Source organism: Pan paniscus, chromosome 14, assembly GCF_029289425.2.
Source record: "Pan paniscus chromosome 14, NHGRI_mPanPan1-v2.0_pri, whole genome shotgun sequence".
Classification (NCBI taxonomy): Eukaryota; Metazoa; Chordata; class Mammalia; order Primates; family Hominidae; genus Pan; species Pan paniscus.
Genome location: NC_073263.2, coordinates 116104468 through 116110467, shown reverse-complemented (window position 1 = coordinate 116110467; position 6000 = coordinate 116104468).

Sequence of the window (6000 nt, the reverse complement as noted above, 5' to 3'; positions counted from 1 at the left end):
TTGCAGACTGGTCAAGCTGGTCTTGGTATTTCTCACCCCAGTTGGAATGGTTTGTTCCGGCTTCCTGACTAGATGGGAACTCCCTGAGGGCAGGCCCTGTGTCTCATTCACCCCCAGGGCTTGTGGAATCATTGAGTGAAGCATGTGCCAATTTACCCGTCATCAGGAGCCTCCGGGAACTCTGGCAGACTTTCAGCTGGCAGGCCCACTTCTTCCATGTGCCCAGCAGCGAAAGAGATGAGGGATGCAGTCAGGCTTTCTTGGGCTGGAGCAGCCAGTCTTCAAGGTCCCATCCTCCACCTGTCTGTCTGCTCACCACCTCCCTCCTCCGTTCCCACTGTCCGCCAAGGCGCCCCCACACTCCTGTCCTCTCAGCCAGGGCTGGCCTCTAGAAGGGTCTTTGCTCCCAGATGGGCGTGTCCCCTTCCCCTGGGCAGGTGCTGAGGTCTCTTTCCACCACCAGCCTCTTGGGCCCCAGAGGGCTGAGAGCCCCCCACCCCAGCTCCTTGCCCTCCCCGTCCCAGAGTGGCTGAGCCCTCCACGTCCTCCAATCGGGGACTGCAGTGGCTCTGTGTCCAAGCAGGGGTTCTGGATCTCCCCCAGTGTGGGGGCCACAGGCCTTGGTGGCTGCTGGGGAAGCCCGGGGCCGGCCGTGCTGGGCGCAGGTGGCGGCAGGGGTAGCAGTGGTGGGTGGGTGTCTGTCGCTGAGCACGGCCCCTGGGAGCTCGCTGGTGAGCGTGTGCCAGCGCTCGATGCGCTTGTCCTTGTTCTTCAGGCAGTCAAACCAGTGCTTCAGGCGCTCCCCCTTGGCGTGGATGCCCAGAACCACAAAACCTGCAGGAGGACAGGAGGGACAGCTGGGGCACAGGGACCCCCAACTCCCAGGCGTGGGGCCCATGCCCCCTCCCAGGTTCTGTGCTCGAAGGCCAGCCTCTCCCACTGCCCACTGGGTTCTGAGCATGAACAGGACCTGACCTCCATGCCACACTCTGGCCCCGTCAGGGCCCAGCCATCCTGTCTCTCTTCCACCAGGGCAGGGATAGGGGCAGGGTGCAGAGGCAGCATCAGGGGTCAAGGAATGGGGGCCTGAAGAGGGGAGAAAGAGCCAGGCAGCCCCACTATGCACAGCCACCAGGCCCACTTGGAATTTGGGGCCTCTAGGGCTCAGAGTCCAGCCCGAGGCACTGCCCATCATTGTCTCTTGTCTGTGCTCCACCACAGAGTGCTGTGTGACCCTCCCAGAACTCCTTCCGTCTCTGGGCCTGTCTCTTCCTGGGGCACAAGGGTCAGGCTGGAGAAGGTCTGACCTAGGGGCAGGTGGTCCGTGGCTCCAGCTTTCCCCATGGACCAGGAAAGAGGGGCTGTGGCCTGATCCAGGACAGGCACACAGTGAGACGGTGTTCCCACTATGCCCCCTTACCAATGAAATCGTTGGATTTTCCAATGTCGTAATCCCAAACGGTGACCTCCAGGGACTTCTTGGCCAGGTCCCCATGCTTGATCTCGTAACAGAACTCCTGCTGGCAAGAAGGGAGTGTTAGGGCTGATGCCACGAAGCCTGGGCCTCGGCCGGGGGCCAGGAGGGGTATGAGGTGTAGGGAAAGAGGAGGGACAGGGGTGATCAGTGCTCAGAGTGGATAATGGGTGGATGCTCACATGTCTCGCCCACATCCCCCTGAGTGCAGGACCTGCGCTCCAGCCAGAGGCTGCAGAAACGGCACCAACAGCTGGAGAGTGAGAGCCGGACCCTGGCTGCCAAGATGTCTGCCCTCGCCTCCAAGGCCCATGGCGTGGCCGCCTCCCCGGCCATCCTGGAAGAGACCTAGAAGCACCTCCAGAGGTGGGGTCTGTCCTCCCACCCACCTGTGTGTCACTCCTCCATGTGAATTTGAGGTCCCACAAGATGGCACCCACAGGACCGGGGTGTCCAGACCTCCTCCCTTATGAGTAGAGTCATTCTGGGATGGGAGGGTCGGAGACCCCATTATGCTTCCTCAGCAGGACCCCCACAGTGCGGTCAGGCGAGTCATCTAGGCCATGAGGTGGGGCCCTGGCGCCCTTCCACTGCCTCCCTTTGTCAGATGGGGCTTTGCTCTATTCCCTGGTCTTGTTCTTCACGGGCCCTGGCTTGGCCAAGGAGAGAACCAGGAGCCTTGTGCTCACTCTGTTCCCACCCTCTCCAATCTCTTCCTCCTCCTCCTAGGCTGGAGCTTCTGCAGGGGCATCTGGCCATCCGGGGCCTGCAGCTGCAGGCCTCAGTGGAGCTGCACCAGTTCTGCCACCTGAGCAACATGGAGCTCTCTTGGGTAGCCAAGCACATGCCCCATGGCAGCCCCACCAGCTATACCGAGTGCTTGAATGGTGCCCAGAGCCTTCACCACAAGCACAAGGTAATAGCCCTCTTCTTCCTACAGGATTACCGACATCCGCTTCCCAGACCTTAGAAACCCTCTGCCCCTACTCAGGTGTCCTGGCCTCTAAGCCCTCACCCCTGGGTATCCCAATTTCCAAATCTCTGCCCCAGCTATTTTGACCCTGGGGGTCTTGCCATGATTGGGTCCTGGAGCCACATCCATGGCTCTGCTCCGGACACCCCTGGGTTAAGAGCAGCAGCCTCTCAAGCCACTCTGTGGCAGGAGCTCCAGGTGGAGGTAAAAGCTCACCAGGGGCAGGTGCAACGGGTGCTGAGTTCTGGGCGGAGCCTAGCAGCCTCAGGGCACCCCCAAGCCCAACACATCGTGGAGCAGTGCCAGGAGCTGGAAGGCCACTGGGCAGAGCTGGAGAGGGCATGTGAAGCGCGGGCCCAGTGTCTGCAGCAGGCTATCACTTTCCAGCAGGTAGGATGCAGAGAGGTGGGGTTGGGGGAAGAGGCAGAAGTCAGGGCTCCTTGAGGGGCCACCTGTGGGACTCTCAGGGAGGCGGATCAGTGGTGGGGGCTCTGGGCTGGGAGCTGATGGGTGCCCCTATGGGCACAGAAGCCCCTTTGATGCTGGAGAGCAGGGGCAGATGTCTCCAGGGCTGACGGAGGGTCCTGTCTGAGATCCTCCAGGTGAGTTGGCCCCACTCTTGGCAGTACTTTCTGGATGTGTCAGAGCTGGAGGGCTGGGTGGAGGAGAAGCGGCCGCTGGTGAGCAGTCGGGACTATGGCAGAGATGAGGCAGCCACCCTCAGGCTCATTAACAAGCACCAGGTACCACGTCCTGAGCCTCCCCTGCAGTGTGGTCTGGGTGATGATGGACCACGGGGAGAGGGCTGTCACCCTCCCTCTCTCAGAGGCACAGAGCCCTGCTCTTGCTTCCTGGAGACGCAGACAGCCCCATCCCCACTGCCCACCCAGATCCCACAGTGCCCCTTCTTCCAAGGCAACCTGGGCACTGTGATGTACACGCTTTCTCCCTTCATCTTCTTACGAGTCTTGCCTCTCCCTGTGGCCTTGGGGTTTCTCCGCCTCCTCTTGCTTCCTCTCTACCCCACCCCTGGCACTTTTCTCCTCTGTCAAGGTCACCTGCCCAGCCCGCTCCACATCTCCCACAGGTGTCTTCCTCCCAGGCTTTACCCGTCATCCTCTGAGTTAACCCAATGCCCTTCATGAAGCCGACCTCCTCCCACAAACATCCCCTGGCTGAAGGGAGGGAGGTCTCGAAGTCCCCTTCCTCACTCCTGAATTCGGACTCCCAGAACCACACAAGCTTCAAAGCCTGGAGCCCACGGCAGTCCCGGTTCCTGCTGTCACTGAACTGTCCTCCTGTCTGGGCATGTTTCCTGCACAGCCCCAGTTCCAGTGTGTTCTGCGACAGGACCTTCAGAGAAGGTCTTTCTAAAGGCCTGTAGCCTTGGCCTCATGGAGCACCCATCTCCCGGCTATACTGGACAGCTTGTTTAACTCTGCCTCTCTCTTACACGTGGATGTTGGGGTCCAGTCTAATGCCTCCTGTGCCCTCCCTTCCTTGGCCCAGATTAGCCAGCATTCACCTTTCCCTGCTAAATAATGAGCCCTCAGTGGGCACAGACCAGGTGTTCACTTTATGGAACAATAAGTACTTACTCCATCAGTAATGGGTAGATGGATGCTGGGTGGGTGGATGAAAGAGTTGAGGTAGATGGATGGGCGTGTGAGTGGTGGGTGAATGGATGGGGATTGGTGACTGGATGGGTGGGGGACGGACAGGTGGGTGGATGAGTCACCCAGGCTGAGCCTGGCATGGGTCCTCATGCATCATAGGCTCTACAGGAGGAACTAGCCATTTACTGGAGCTCCATGGAGGAGCTTGACCAGACGGCCCAAACCCTCACTGGCCCCGAAGTCCCTGAGCAGCTGCGTGTGGTATGGGAGAGGCTCCGGGAGCAGCTGCGGGCACTGCAGGAGTTGGCGGCCACACGGTGAGGACACCATAGCCCCTCTCATCAGTGAGTACAGGAGGCCTAGCCACAGCTGACTGTTCCCATGCCATGGCCCAAAGTCAATCAGAACCCATGACCCCAGGCTGTAGAGATGCATTGGGAGAAGGGTGTGTGCTGCTCACCTCTTTCCATAAATTCTTCAGTGAGGCCCCACAACTCCCTGCAGTCCATCTCCCCACGTCCACACCCTCCTCTGCCCCTACACCTGCACTGCTGTGTCTACTGCTCCCTGAATCGTGAGCCGCAGGCTTGGACAGAGACCATGAGTAACCCCAGTTTTCAGACTGGCCCCTCTGGCTGGCCCGACTGGCCCCCAGGGGGGTGGGCAACTCACTTCTGGGGAACCACGGACTGTCACCACAGGGACCGGGAACTGGAGGGGACCCTGAGGCTGCACGAGTTCCTGAGGGAGGCCGAGGACCTGCAGGGCTGGCTGGCAAGCCAGAAGCAGGCAGCCAAAGGAGGGGAGAGCCTGGGGGAGGACCCCGAGCACGCCCTGGTGAGAAGAGGGCCAGGGTCAAGGAGGGTGCCCTGGGGAAGAGCCTATGGGGTGGGGAAGCTGGCTCTGGCAGGGTGGAGGAAGAAGGTGGCAGCAGAGCGGTGAGCCCTGGCTGAGGTGGGGCCTCCTGAGTGGAGCGGGCAGACGCCGTGGCTGTCCAAGCCCACATCACCCAGTTGGGCACTGAGGTGCCTCAATTCCCAGGCTGCTTGACGCCTAACCAGCCGGGGGCTACCCTGTCACCCACTCCCCTCTTCTCAGCACCTCTGCACCAAGTTTGCAAAGTTTCAGCACCAAGTGGAGATGGGCAGCCAGCGGGTGGCCGCCTGCCGGCTGCTGGCAGAGAGCCTGCTAGAGCGTGGGCACAGTGCTGGCCCCATGGTCCGTCAGAGGCAGTAGGATCTGCAGTGAGTGCCCAGCGGGCCAGGCCAGCATGGGGTTTGGGGCAAGGAGCTGGGCAGGCAGGGCCCAGAGTGGTAAGAGGGGATGGCATGCTGTGAGGGCCACGCTGGCCCTGGCTGCCCACAGGGCTCTGCAGGGGGCCTAGCTGCAGAGAAGCTGAGCCCGCCACAGGATCTGGTCTGTGAAGGGAAGTGAGGCTGGGTGTGCAGGTCAGAGTCCTGCTCCCAGGATTGAGAGCAGGAGCTGTGGGAAGATGGTGGGGCCAGACATCAGGGCCTTCCCCTGAGCTACCCCAGCTCCTGTGCTCACTCGGGACAGCCCATGCCTCGTGTGGTTCCTAGCTGTCCACTTGGCTGATTTGGATCCACTCCCAGCCTGTGAGCTTTGAGGCAAGGTCATGACTTGCTCATAACCCCTAGCCCAGAGCCTGGCCTGGCAGAAGCCTTAGGAGCTCAGCCAGTTGCAGAGTTAGCGAGGAACGGAGAGATGTGGCCTCTGCCCACAAAGCATCTGTGATCATAACCTGGGTGACGCACTATGAGTCAAAGCACAGGATGTAAGGAGTATCACAGCACAGATACCATGCAGTGCCGAGCATTACAGCAGCAAAGCACTGAATTCATGGTAAAGCTAGAAGACAGGCTCCCAGGAAGAAGGTGCGTAGGCAGGGCCACAGGCGGGAGAGGTTTTAAGAAGGA